General features: G+C 37.4%; 1 long non-coding RNA gene across 1 annotated transcript; it reads right to left on the bottom strand.

The window, feature by feature from the left end:
* Window positions 1-472: 472 nt before the first annotated feature.
* LOC129060392 (uncharacterized) lies at window positions 473-15,438 on the bottom strand. The gene is made up of 3 exons (XR_008527077.2): window positions 15,187-15,438; window positions 6,956-7,091; window positions 473-5,616 (listed from the first exon to the last, which is right to left on the bottom strand). It is a non-coding gene; the product is annotated as an uncharacterized LOC129060392 (long non-coding RNA).
* Between the last annotated feature and the right edge of the window lie 10 nt (window positions 15,439-15,448).

Here is a 15,448-nt window from a genome sequence, read left to right as displayed (position 1 = left end):
GGCATCCCCTGATTGGACACCAGGCTCAGAGTATTCCACATAAATGCTCCTCTGTATTACCCCAGGGTCTGGAAAAGTCACTCTGGGCCAGGGAGGAAGACCAGTAGTTCAGCTGCATATTCTTTACCTATACTCCTTCAGATTCTATCTCTGCTCCTTTTTCAGATCCCTACTGGCTAAACAGCAATGAAATTGCTTACGCAGTGTACAGATAAATTGAGAGCAACAGGTCCTGTTTCTCAGGAGTTTGCCCCGAATAGCAGTCCAAACTAGACATAATATTGGGAGAATAGCATTCATTGAGATTAACTGACTTACTCTTTATGAAACACTTGCTTTCCTGGATAAAATAGTGTATTAAGAATGTTATACGTCATGTATTAAATATGTTATACTGCATATTACACATCACACATTTAATCTTAAACTATATGTAAATTTATAAAATACATAAACAATGATAAATCTCCCATGTTTATTTTCTAAAGACTACTGTTAAGAGTAATACATCTTTAATATGTCCAATCAAGATGCCATTTCAGGGAATTATATAAGTTTTTTTTGTTGTTGTTCATTTTTTTTTTTCTCCAAGTGATAATCATTGAGAGGGTCAAAACAAGCAGAATTTGTGGTACGCTGACATCTTATAAGATTGTCCTTGGACATTCCAATTCACCAAAATTTGGACCCCCTGATACTACAGCTCTTTCCTTGGCCTACTACCCCCAGGCCTCTTCTCACAGTGCCCAGACCCTTATTCTCCTGAGACTGTTCTTTCTCCTCTTTTCTCACCCTCCCTTTCCCTACTCCTACGAAGCAGCAAAAACATTCTCCTAGACCCAGACTGAGCAGCTTAGTTCTTGTCTCTGAAGGCTTGGTTAGCATCAGCCTTATGGAATCCTAAGAATCTTACCTTCTACTCCATTTTTTTTCAAGGTTTTAAATTTTCTTTCAAAGAAAGACACATTTCTTTCTTAGAGAAATTCTGATGCCATCTATAAAGAAGCATGTTCTCCACATTTCACAAGGGAATGAATAAATTCATGAATAGGTAAGCAGAGATGGTGAATGCAGACTGCTGTTTCAAAAAACCTAGTGATAATGCAAAGGAAGAAGTGTGCAGCAGTTGCAGAGGGTGGTAAGGTAATGGGATATAGAAGTCAGAGGAGTGACAGAAATTGGAAATTTAGAAAAGATGCAGGTTAGTCGCTGAGGCAAGTGCTGAAGAGGAGGGAGGGGCTGGTCTCCAAAGCAGAGTAGGGCTGGAAGGCCAGCCTAGAGCAGGAGGAGACAACACTTCAGAAGTTGCTACTGAGGGAAGTTTGCAGGTAGAAGAGAAGGAGTTGAGGTATATTATCTTAAAAAATACCACCTGGTGAGAATAAAAGTGAAGCAAATAAAGGAGCGTGAATATTGATTCAAGTAACTTTCATGGGAAATGGCAAAGAGAACTAATTGGAAAAGTAAAAGGAAAGCCGCCAGGCCCCAGCTGAGACAACAAACCTAATAGATATAGTAGACAGATTTCTTCCAGCAATCTTTTCCTGTTTTTCCTGTTAATGATAACTCTTAACAGTTACCATTTTCGCAGTTACAGAATATTTCATCAAGTAGATGTATGATAATCTATCAAGATTACTCAATTCCTTTTCAAATGAATTAAAATATGGTATTTTTAAAAAGACAACTAAGCATACTTTAATTACCTGTAAGAATATTGTCTACCTACAAATAATTAAAGTCTCTAAAAAAGGAAGCAAAACAATACATTTGCCTTTTCTGCCAACATTATTCCTTTCTTCAGCAAAACACTGTAATTTAAAAATATATACAGAATAATTCTTTTATTATGATAACATATACACAACACAAAGTATGACATTTTAACCATTTTAAGGGTACAGTTCAGTGGCATTAATTGCATACATGCTATTGTGCAAACACCACCACTATCTGTCAACGAAGCTTTTCCAGCACCCAAAACAAATTCAATAACCATTAAGCAATAACACTCCCTTATCCCCTCCACCTTTAACCTATTTTCTGTCTCTATAAATTTGCCTATTCTAGATATTTCATATAAGTGGAATTATACAATACTTTGTCATTTGTCTGGCTTATTTCACTTAGTATAATGTTTTCAAGTCTCATCCATGTAGTAGCTTATATCAAACTTGATTTTTTTCATGGCTGAATAATATCCCACTGTATGTGTATAAAATATTTTGTTTATCCATTTCTTGGTTGATGAACACTTGGGTTGTTTCCACCTTTTGGCTATTATGAATAAGGTCACAACAAACGTTCATGTACAAATATCTCTTGAGTCTCTGTTTTCAATTATTTGGGGTGTATATCTCAGAGCTGAACTGCTGGGTTGTATGGTTATTCTATGGTTAGCCTCTTGAAAAACTGCCATGCTGGTTTCCACAGTGGTTGCACCATTTTACATTCCCACCAGTAATGTAGAAATGTTCCAATTTCTCCACATCCTTGTCAACAATTGTTATTTTCTGTTTGGGTATTTTGTTTTGTTTTTTCTTAGTCTTACAGCTATCCTAGTAAGTGTGAAATGGTACCTCATTGTTGTTTTGATTTGCATTACCCTAATAACTAAGGATGTTGAACATCTTTTCATGTGCTTATTAGCCATTTGTACATTTTTTGAGAAGTGTCTATGCAAGTCTTTTGTCCATTTTTAAATCATGTTGTTTGTCTTTTAAGTATGCTGTTGGATTCAGTTTGCTAGTGCTTTGTTGAAGATTTTTGCTTCAATATTCAGAAGGGATATCAGTGTGCACTTTTTTGTGATGTCTTTATCTGACTTTGGTATCAGGGTAATGCTGACCTCACAGAAAAAGTTAGAAAGTGTTCTTTCCTCTTCTATTTTCTGAAAGAGTTTGAGAAGAATTGGTGTTAATTCTTCTTGAAATATTTAGCAAAGTTCACCAGTGAAGCTATCTGGTCCTGGACTTTTCTTTTTGGGAGGTTTTTGATCACTGGTTCAATCTTTCGCCTTGTTATAGGTCTACTGAAATTTTCCATTTCATCTTGAGTAAGTTTAATTAATTTGTGTGTTTATCCATTTCATTTAGATTATCCAGAGCTGGCAGTAATGCCCCTATTCTCATTTTAAATTTTAATCATTTGTGTCTTTCTTTTTTCTTTTGTCAGTTTAGCTAAAGGTTTGTCAATTTGATTACTTTTTTTACAGAGTCAAATTTTGGTTTTACTGATTCTCTCTGTTGTTTATTCTGTTTTATTGATCTCTGCTCTAATGTTTATTTCCTTCCATTGGCTAGTTTTGGGTTTGGTTTGCTCTTCCTTTTCTAGTTTCTCAAGGGATAAAGTTAGGCCATTGGTTATCTTTTGTCTTTTTTAATGTAGGAATTTACAGTTATAAGTTTTCCTCTCAGCACTGTTTTTGTTGCATCTTACATTTTAATATATGTGTTTTAGTTTTCATTATTAAACATCTTATGTTAGGCTGGGCGTAGTGGCTCATGCCTGTAATCCCAGCAATTTGGGAGGCCGAGGTGGGCAGATCACCTGAGGTCAGGAGTTTGAGACCAGCCTGGCCAACATGGTGAAATCCCATCTCTACTAAAAATATGAAAATTAGCCAGGCATGGTGGCGGGCGCCTGTGATCCCACCTACTCAGGAGGCTGAGGAAGAGAATCACTTGAACCCAGGAGGCAGAGGTTGCAGTGAGCCAAGATTGTGCCACTTCACTCCAGCCTGGGTGACAGAGCAGGAGTCTGTCTCCAAACAAACAAACAAAAACATCTTACGTTTTAATATGTGTGTTTTCATTTTCATTATTCTAATTTTTTATTGTAGTTTGTTCTTTGACCAATGAGTGCTTGGTAGTGTGTAGTTTAATTTCCATATATTTGTGGATTTTGCAGTTTTCCTTTGATTTTGATTTGTAGCTTCATTCTACTTGGTCAGAAAAGATACTGTGTATGATTTCAACTTTTTAAAATTTATTCAATTGTTTTGTGGCTTAACATTTAATCTATCCTAAAGAATCTTCCATGTGCCCTTGAGAAAAATATGTATTCGGCTGTTATTGGGTAAAATGTTCTATATACACGTTAGGTCTAGTTGGCTTATTCAAGTCTTTTATTTTGTGACTTATCTTCTGTCTAGATATTCTATTCATTTTTGAAAGTAAGTATTGGAGTCTCCAACTATTATTGTACAACTATTTATCTGCCTTTAATTCTGTCAATATTTGCTTGAAACATCTTGGGTCTCTGTTGTTTGGTGCATATATGTTTATAATTATGATAACTTTTTGATGATATATATATATATATTTATCTATATATCAATATATAATGTCCTTGTCATTACAACAGATTTTGACTTGAAGTTTTTTGCCTAATATTAGTATAGCCTCCTTGGCTCTCTTTTGGTTACTATTTGGATATAATATCTTTTCCATTCTTTCACTTTCGACCTATTTGTGTTGTTAAATCTAAAGTGAATCTCTTACAGACAGCATTTATCCATTCTGCCAATCTCTGCCTTTGAGTGAATAGTTTAATCCATTTATATTTAAAATAATTACTCATAATGAAGTTCTTCTGCCATTTTGATACTCGCTTTCTGTATGTCATACTTTTTTCCTCTCTCATTTTCTCCATTATTGCCTTCTTTTATGTTTAGTTGATTTTTTTGTAGTGAACCATTTTGATTCGCTTCTCATTTCCTTTTGTATATATCTTTCAGATATTTTCTTTGTGGTTACCACAGCAATTACATTTAATGCCCTAAATTTAAGGCAATATATTTTGCATTGATACCAACTTAACTTCAGAAACATTTAAAAACTATACTACTATACATCTTTATCTTCCCCCTTTATGTTGTTAATGTCTTTTTACATGTTTAACATTGTGTTCCCAACAGGAGATTTATTATTTTTATATATGTGTTTGTTAAATCTTATTAAAAATAAAAGGTAGAGTTACAAACAAAACTTAAACAGTACTTGTTTTTATATTTGCCCTACCTTTACTGTAGGCCTTTATTTTCTTCACATGGCTTTGAATTGCTGGCTAGTGTCTTTTCATTTCGACTTGAAAGACTTCCTTTGCATTTCTTGTTGGAAGGAAATGTTGAACTCAACTTTTGTTTATCTGAATATGTCCTACCTTTTCCATCATTTTGAAGGACAGTTTTGCTAGATATAAAATTTCAGTTAATAGGTTTCATTTTCTTTCACCCACTTAAATATGTCACTCCACTGTCTTCTGGCTTCCGGGTTTTCTGATAAGAAACTGGCCTTTAATTTTAATGAGGATTCCTTGTATGTGATGAATTACTTCTTTCTTGTTTGCTGCTTTCAAGATTCTGTCTCTACCTTTGGCTTTTGATGGGCTGGTTAAAATGTCTTAAATGTGGGTCTTTTTGACTTTATCCAACTTGGAGTTCATTCAGTTTCTTGGATTTGTAGGTTACTATATTTAATAAAATTTTGGAAGTTTCTGGCTACAATTTTTCAAATATTATTTCTGCCCCTCTCTTTCTTTGTCATCTAAAACTCCCAAAACATGTATGTTGGTCCTCTTGATGGTGATGCACAGGTCCCTTCGTCTCTGTAAACTCTAAAAAAAAAATTAAGACTTTATTTTTAATGCCATTTTAGGTTTACAGTGAAATGCAGTGGAGTTACAGAGAATTCCCATATATTCCTTACTCTCACACAGATACAGCCTCCCCCACTATCAACATCTCACACCAGAGTGGTACATTTGTTACTATCAATGAACCAACAGTGACACATCATTATCAAGCAAAGTCCATAATTTACATTAGAGTTCACTCATGGTGTTATACATTCTGTAAGTTTTGACCAATGTATAATGAAATGTATCTACCATTATAGTACCATAAAGAATAGTTTCCCTGCCATAAAAATCTCTTATGTTCCACCTATTCATCATTCCTTCCCCTCATCTGATTGGAATCATGCAGTCTGCAACCTTTTCAGATTAGCTTCTTTCACTTAGCAATATGCACTTAAGGTTTGATATAGTTTGGATATTTCTCTTTGCCTGAATCTCATGTTGAAATGTAATCCCCAATGTTGGAGGTGGGGCCTGGTGGGAGCTGTTTGGACCATGGAAGCAAATCCTTCATGAATGGCCATCCCCTTGGTAATAAGTGAGTTCTTGCTCTGGTTCACATGAGATCTGGTCATTTAAAAGTGTGTGGCATCACCCCTCCACCTCTCTCTCTTGCTCCTGCTCTGGCCATGTGATGGGCTTGCTCTCCCTTCACCTTCTGCCATGATTGCAAGCTTCCTGAGGATTCCCTGGAAGCCAAGCAGAAGCCAGCATCATGCTTCCTGTAAAGACTGCAGAACCATGAGCCAGTTAAACCTCTTTTCTTTATAAATTACCCAGTCTTGGGTATTTCTCTATAGCAATGCAAGAATGGATTAACACAAGGTTCAACCATGTGTTTTTTTGGCTTGATAGCTTATGTCTTTTTAGCATTGAATAGTATTCCATTGTCTGTGTGTACCACAGTTTATTTATCCATTTACCTTGTATTAGTCTGTTTGGGCTGCTATAACAAAATAGTATAGACTGGACTGGGCACAATGGCTCATGCCTGTAATCCCAGCACTTTGGGAGGCCAAGGCAGCAGATTGCTTAAGCTCAGGAGTTGAAGACCAGTCTGGGCAACATGGTGAAACCCTATTTCTATAAAAAATACAAAAAATTAGCTGGGCATGGTGGTGCATGCCTCTGGTCCCTGTTACTCGGGAGGCTGAGACAGGAGGATCACTTAAGCCTGGGAGGTGGAGGTTACAGTGATCCTGCCAAGATCATGCCACTGCACTCCAACCTGGATACCAGAGCAATACTCTGTCTCAAATTTTTTTTTAAATAGGAAAAAAATAATATAGACTGAGTGGCTTAAACAACAGAAATTTACCTTCTCACAGTTCTGGAGGCTGGAGATCCATGACAACAGTGCTGCCAAATTCACTTTCTGGTGAGGGCTCTTTTCCTGGCTTTATAGGCAGCTATCTTTTTTTTTAATGTCCCCACATGGCCTTTCCTCATGTATGCTGAGAGAGAGGAAGAGAGAGTGCTCTGGTATCTCTTCTTGAGAACACTAATCTTACCAGATCAGGGCTCCACCCTTAACTTGCACTACCCCATCTCCAAATACAGCCACACTAGAGGTTAGGGCTTCAGCATAGGAATTCTGAAGGGTACATAAAAGGGCATCTTGGTTACTTTCAAGTTCTGGCAATTATTAATAAAGCTGCTGTAAACATTCAAATGCAGGTTTTTGTGTGGACATAAGTTTCACCTGATCTGGGTAAATAAAAATGAGCCCAATTGCTGGATTGTATAGTAAGAGTATATTTAGTTTTGTAAGAAAACTGCCTTTCAACATGCCTATACTGAACCAGGCATGGTGGCCCATGCCTGTAATCCTAGCACTTTGAGAAGCTGAGGTGGGAGGATCACAAGCTCAGGAATTCAAGACCAGCCTGGGCAACATAGTGAGAACTCATCTCTAGTTAAAAAAGAAAAAAAAAAAAAGTAGCTATACCATTTGCATTCCAACAACAAATGAAAATTTCTTCATTCTTTTTCCTTTCTGCTCCTCACCCTCAATAATTTCAATGGTCTTATCTTCAAGTTCACTGACTCTTCTGCTTGCTCAGTTCTGTTGCTGAAGCCACCTAGATTTTTTTATTTTTATTTTTCAGCTTCAGAATTTCTGTTTGGTTCCTTTTTATAATTACTATCTCTTTGCTGATATTCTCATCTTGTTCATACATCATTTTCCTGGCTTCCTTTAGTTCACTGTCAATGTTTTCATTTCCATGTATAGCATTTTGAGCATATTTAAGACAATTGTTTTAAAGTCTTCGTTTAGTAATTCCAATGTCTGGACTTCCTCAGGGACAGTTTCTATCCATTTATTTTGTTCCTTTGAATGAGCCATACTTTCTTGTTTCCTTGTACGCTTTGTGATTTTTGTGTGTGAGCTTGAAAAGTGGACATTTGGCTCCTATGATGTGGTAACTAGAAATTAGATTTTCTTCACTTTCCTAGGGGGGTTTGATGTTTTCTGGTTCTTGAAGGCTGTAGCAGTCAGCTTATTTGATGCCTGTCTCAAACTATTATTTCAAAGACTGTATTCCTTGTCAATATGGTCACGGAAGCCTCTGTCCCTTAGCCTGTGTTCAGCCAGTGTTTTGGCAGATTTCCTCGAATGCCAGAAGCTCTCACAGTCTTTGCAAAGTGGCTCTAAGCCAGGGCTGTACTTCAGTTCTTAGTCAGGCTTGCACTGTGCTAAGGGATCAGCCCAAAATGAAAGCTCAGGGTTTTCTCAGGTGTTTTCTAAGCAAGTGTTTTGCCCTGGACATGTGCATGGCTTTCTAAATTCCCATGTATACATGGTTGCTTTTGAATATTTTAATTTCCCAAAGAAACTCTCTCCAGATTTTGCCTTAGGCAGTCTATTGCATGTTTCAACTGTAATCTCTGCCTCCAGATGTCTAGGGTTATTACTTCAGTTTGCTGTGTTTTCCAGCTTTTTCTGCCCTAAGTTCTGAGTTAGCAAAACAGAGGAGAGGATCTTGCATCAATCTTTCAGGTAGCCCTTTGTATTAGTCTGCTTGGGCTACTGTAACAAAATACCACAAACTGAATAGCTTAAACAACATAAATTTATTTTTCACAGTTCTGGAGGCTAGCAAGTCCAAGATCCACATTCTGGCTGACTTGGCTTCTGCTGAGGGCTTTTTTTTTCTGGTTTACAGATGATTGGCTTCTCTCTGTGTCCTTACATAATGGGGAGAGAGAACTCTTCCTCTTCTTAGAAGGGCACCAGGTCTGCTGGATAAAGGGCCCTACCTTTATCCCCTCATTTTACCTTTATTACCTCCGTAAAACCCCAAAAGGATAGGGTTGGGGGGCTTTCCAAACACATAGAGTTTCCTAGAGGTTGGTATGCCTGGGGACAGCATGGAAGCTACATGCCATTTCTCCCATACCTTACATTATACATCTCTTCTATCTGCCTACTAATCTGTATCCATTATAATAAGTGAGTAAACATAGGTAAAGTATTTGCCCAAGTTCTGTGAGCCATTTCAGCAAAATGGGAATTTGTGGAAAAAGGTCAAGGAAGGAGATGCTTCTCAATGGAGGATGAATAGAAACTAGAAAAGGTATCTACTATAGGTCCACCTTTAAATTTAGAAATACAACTTGAAATAAGAAAAAAAAAATGCCACATTATGCAGCTACACAATTTGTAAGTCAATTAGTTCTTTTCAATAACAGATGCAACACATACATTTATAAATAAGTTACTCCTTTGGGATTTCAAACTAAAGAAACTTCAACTATTTCATTTACAACAAATGTTTCTGCTTCTGTTTCTCATCAATTGAGAAAACAATTAAGGAATACTGTTGATTCTTATTTCAGGGAACTAGAGGAACAAAGAGTAACCCCAGGGATTCTAGCCTCGTAAGCTGAGAATATTTTTCTAGATGACACAAGTTCCTCAGTGCACACATGACAGTCTCTGCTTTCAAGCTAATATGCTGTGAGTCACACTGAGTCCTCTTCCCTTGAGGTTAAATGTATTTTCTAGACTTTTTTTCTTTATTTCTTCCTCTTCTCTATTCTCCATCTTAACCCTATTCCTTTGTCAGTCAATTCAGAAAACAACACCAGCCATTCCAATTGTCTCAAAATCTTGGTAAATTTTGTGAAGATGTAGCTGCAAGGAATAAAAACTGTTTAGAAAATGGTCTCTTAGGTTATACAGGGTGGCATTGTCAGGTATTTTCAATAGGAGATGAGAAGCTCTGTCTAAAAGCACAATGTTGCCAGAAGGATTTCCCTCATCTTTGTTTCCTGGTGTCCATTTTTCACTTACTCCCTAATTTAACATAGGAAATGAGGTGCATGAAGCTCTGTTCCTTTCTTCCCCCTAGAGTTCTTCTTTTTCTTACTCAGGGATCATCCACAACAACAAACAGTCTGATATCTAATTAGGCCAGTAGTTTCAACTGATTTGGGCTCACAGCTGAATAGCTGAAAGCAAGAAAAAACCATACAATTAAATTAGGGACCTTGTGTTTAAGGCCATTCATCCACTACATAATCAGGACTTGAATCTCATACTAAGGCTCTGTCTTACTCATTCTAACATATTTACCTCTCAGGTTAGTCATGCCACAAAAATGTGCATTGTTAATAATTGCCTCATCTCCACCTTTGATGTTCTAGTATATAAAGCCTTCCCCTGTGTGCCCTAAGTTCTGCCCTCTGAAAGAGAAAGACACGTTTTCTGCCATTTATTTTCTTGCTATTGGGTGCAATTTTGCTCTAGGATGAACTCATAAACTCAAATAACCAGTTATATATATGTTTGTTATTAAGTTTGTTTAAGTACCTCTGTCACAATAAAGAGGAGCAGATATACTCAGCCACAGTTACAAATTAATTCATGAAAAAGAAAAAGGAGCCAGTGATAATTATGCATTCTTTTAAAAGAGTAATAAATTTTCAACAGGCTCATAAAATGAGATCTGACATATAAGCTACCATTCTGCCATACTCTTAAACCCAAACTGTTTGCTATGAATGATGCTACTATTTTATACAGTACACAGTAAAATCAGTAAATAAGTTGTCACTTCCTGAAAGAAAGATCTCCATGGTATTCATGTAAAATACTTAATGCTTAATTGCTTAAACATCAGGTAGACCTCATCAGCCTAATTTAATTAAAAGAATGCTAATGCTTTATATAAAGCATATTTACATATAATCTCATTGACTGCCTTTTGGGGTACATTGGGATAATTTTCCCCAGTTAGTGGATAGGGAAATTGAGATTCAGAAGGGTTAGGTGACTTACTATACAGGTCATCCAGCTAATCAGTGATAAAACTGGGGGCACTGAAAGATAAGTACCTGGATTGGGCTTACCAAAGTGGTGGCTACAAAAAGGCTGGAGCTGTGTTTAAAAGTTTACAGGAGGAGCCATCCACTTTTAGTTGACTTTTTTAGGAAATGATTCAGTTTGAAAAGGAGCAAGAATGCAAGAATCCTGCAACAGAGGGATTTGAGAGAATTTAGATCTGTAGATTCTGAGCTTTGAATAGATTACATCAAAGCAGAATTGAACCACCCCCTTGGTAGACCTGAGAAATGCAGACAGACCTGTTGGTGAGCCATGAAAATGTTGCAGAGAGAGTCATCAAAGGCATCTGTAGCTAAACATGCTATGCATCAGACTGGTCATTTGTGAAGAGAAATAATACAGCCAACTTTGTGAAATAGTATTGCAAGCCCTCTGGGCAAATTTGTATTGAGTCAATCTGTAATTTGCTTGGAGATGGCAGACAAGATGGCTGTCTGGTTTCAAGACATGGTTTAATTTTGTGTTAACTCATTAATTTTTAAAAAATTTAAAAAAATTGATTGAGGAAAAACAACTGGGGGCAGAATTCAAGTTTCAAGGATTCCATTGTTCTATTCACCATGTTACTTCCACAACTGGCGAAGTTTAGCTCTCAGTAAGATTCACACTTCATCTCTCTATAAGAGATCAAAAACCCTTAGATAATACAGGTGTCAGGGAGCAAAGATAATCCTAACATTGTATGCTACCCACTAAAGTGAAAAAGATGTACTTCATTCAATTATTTATTCATTCAAATAACAAATAATTGAACACCTGCATGTGTGCCAGCCATTGTGCTAGGCTCTATTATATCCAGCTGTATGAGTTACCTATCGTTGCATAACAAACTATCCCAAAACTTAGTGGCTTAAAACAACAATCATTTAAACATTTAGTATCTCACTGTTTCTGTGGCCTAGGAATTCAGGAGCACCTTAGCTGAATGGTTCTGTCTCAGGGTCTCTTTCTAGGTTACAGTCAAGATGTTGACCATGATGTATGCAATCATATGAAGGCCTGATGAGTTGGAGGATCTGCTTCCAAGCTCACTCACATGGCTATTGTCAGAAGGCCTCAATACCTCACCGGTTGTTGGCTAGAAGCCTTAATTACTCACCATGTGAGCCTCCTTATAAGTTTCCTGAGTGACCTTATGACTCTGACATAACAGCTACCTGGCCCCAACAAGTAATCCTAGAGAAAGAATAAGAAGGCTGGCATGTTTTATAGTCTCCCCTCAGAAGTCACATTACATCATTTCCACTACATTCTATTCATGAGAACAAGTCATTTAATACAGTCCAAACTCAAGGTGAGGGGAATGAAGTTTGACCCTTTGAAGGAAGAAGTATCAAATAATTTGTGAACATATTTTAATACTACCATATGAGTTAATAAAATTTAATTCACGAAATTTAACTTAATTATTATAAAGTGGTGTTAACATATTTGTAAAATGTAGGTATTTCAAGGGAAACTAAGTCTATTAAAGAAGACAATGTTTTAATGTTGTTGCTAGCTTGTTTGCATTTTCTGTCACCATTTTCACCTCATTCTGTCTATTAAAAAATTCTGTATATAGTGCTAAATAAATGGTAACTTGGCCTATCTTATTATGTCAACTAAGAATTGCATTTGATGCTTACAACAGACAATAACAAAATCTTATATAGAAGGGATATAATCTTCCTCACCTAACAACAAATCCAGAAGTGGATAGTCCAGAGCTGGTAAGTTGGCCCTCCAAAGCAACCATGGACCTAGGCACGTCTGGTGTCCTACACTATTAATAGTGTCTGTGTGGCTTTTGTTATTATGGGTGAAATATGGCTGCTCTACCTCCAGTATCATGTCCCTGTTTCAGGTTAAAAAAAAAAAAAAAAAAGGGGATGGGCGCAGATCAAATAGCTAAAGCGATATTTCTTCCATAAAGCTTTCCTTGAGCCTCCTCTACAGAAATTCACTTTTATTTAATTGATGGTCACATGGCCAGCCATGACTTATGAAAGTCTAGGAGCATGAATATTTTTAACTGGACACATTGTCACCCTGAAGAAATCAGAGTTCTACTAGTAAAGAAGAAAGGATATTGGTTTAGACAACTAGTAATGTCTACCGACCTACTCCAAGGAGCTTTGACATGCATTATTAAACACTAGACACAAGACAAACAACAATACTGAGGTTTATCTGTGTTTCAAATATGTTTCAAATGGGAGAATCTGGTCAGTTTTGAGTCCCACATATAAAGTACATTTTTCAAAGTAATCACAACTTTTATTCTCTAATTGAAAATGTTGAAGAATTGGCTGACATTAATGTCACTTCTAGGAATGTGTCCAAGGAGATAATTGCACAATTGTGCAAAAGCCTATGGATACGAATGTTCATCAGAGACTTTTTTTATGGTAGTAAAAACTTGGAAACATAAATGTCAATCAATAGAATACTGGTTGGATAAATGATGGTATATCCATTTAACAGACAGTATGCAACTTTTAAAAATGATGTTATTCATGACTGTTGTTCACTGTGCAGATAGATAATAAGATCCAATTTATAAAATATTATATTTATATGTCTATATGTGCTTTTATTCTTAGAGAGACGCCTAGAAGAATGTAACACAAAATTTAAGAAATGGTTATCTCTATATTATGGTATTTGGACAGATTTTAACTTCTCTGCATTTTTGTTTAAATTTTTTTAATTTGTTTGCATAAGCATGTATTGTTTTTATAAAACAATAGTTATTAGCTGGGTGCCACAGCCTGTGCTTGTAATCCCAGCTACTGGGGAGGCTAAGGCAGGAAGATTGCTTCAGCCTGCAGTCCAGTTGTCTGAGGCTGTTGTGTGCCAAGATGACACCTGTGAATAGCCACTGCACTCCAGTCTGGGCAACATAGAAAGACCATATCTCTTTTAAAAAAGAAAAAAAAATATATATTTTCAAAGAAAGGCAGGGTGGGGGCAGGGCTGATTTGGTCCAGTATTGTTTCTAGCAAGTAATTTTCCCGGATAAGGCTGTGGCTGACCTTATCTTAGGAAAGGGTTCTAATCTTTGCTCAATGGAAAAAAGTGTTATTCTTTATTAATTATAACTTTTAATAAAATTAAAATGAGATAAGGAGTTGTGAGTTTTGGTTTCTATTTGGAACACTGACCTCTGTGAGTCTTCCGTGTTTCACAATGGGTGGCAAGATATTGCGGAAGGGTGGAAGGATATTGCGGAAGGGTGGAAGGATATTGCGGAAAGGTGGAGGGGGAGGAGGCTGAGCAACAACTGTATACAAGTTGGGGAGGCGTAGAGAAAGGACGTAAGCATGTAAGGGAGAGAAGTCTGGACCCATGAGCCAGGGAAAGAGCAATAACCTGGACATCAGGATAGCTGCACTTCTCTTCTAGCATGGACCTATCAGTTTATCTTTCTGGCCTTAGTTTTCTCATCTGAAAAATGAGACATCTGTATTAGAATCACTACATGTGCCTTATGTTTCACAATTCTTTTGGATATATTGATGCTATGTCCTGAGAAACTACACTACAGCGGAACCTAAGCAAATTAAAGGAAAAATAACAACAATAACTAAAGTATATTATTATTTGTCTCAGGCATTCTAAGTAACTTGCCAATAGGTGGAGGCACCAAGATGTCAGCCTAGGCAGTCTGATTTCAGAGCCCATACTCTTTAACAACCATGCTGTAGAGTACTAAAGAACCGCTTGGATAGGGCATTTAAAGGAAGCAGGATAGCTTTCCTATTCTGGAACTTGGTATTGTAGATAATGGTTAACGCCAGTAAAGCCTATACCTTACCTTCACCTCATGACTATTGTGGGGTTGCCTCAACAGGTGGCAGTCTCCTCCCCCTATTCCAAAGATAACTTTCTTATTCAGAGCCCAGCGAAAGGGGAGATAGGTTTTGTTAAGCCCCTAAGAAGCTCTTCCGGCCATTGCCCCACAGAACCGAAGTGCTGACAGAACCAAAGACGAAATGTGCCTACAGAAAGCTTTCTGGTATCATTATCTCGCTTTTCAGCTCTTCCTGGTTCTCACATGATGACCCAGCACCCGTATGCATACTTCATCTTACTTCCTTTCATTAAGCCCAGAGAGATACTGAGTAAAGAGAGTACGGGGAGAGAATAAAAAAACAAATGAACGGGTTAAGAGCAGGCTAAAGGCCACCAGAGTCCTGCAGGGTTAGAGCGTGTACCTCAGACAAGGTCCCTCAGGCATCCCCTTTCTCGTTCCCCATTGTTGCCCTCCTTTCGTCCCGCTCAAGGTCTGGAAGCTAGTGCATAACCTTACAGCAGGATCAGAAAGGTGGAGGGTAGCAGACACAAGCCGCAAAGAGGATACAACAAAATCTACTGCTCGTGAGAGATCCGACTTCCCAGACCCCTTCGCATTAGGGCGGAGCGTGCGCCCGGCGGCCAATCCCCGCTTCCTCACGTCGCCGTATCCCCGCCCACCGC

Source organism: Pongo abelii, chromosome 6 (genome assembly GCF_028885655.2).
Source record: "Pongo abelii isolate AG06213 chromosome 6, NHGRI_mPonAbe1-v2.0_pri, whole genome shotgun sequence".
Taxonomy (NCBI): domain Eukaryota; kingdom Metazoa; phylum Chordata; class Mammalia; order Primates; family Hominidae; genus Pongo; species Pongo abelii.
This window is presented reverse-complemented; position numbering and strand designations above follow the sequence as displayed.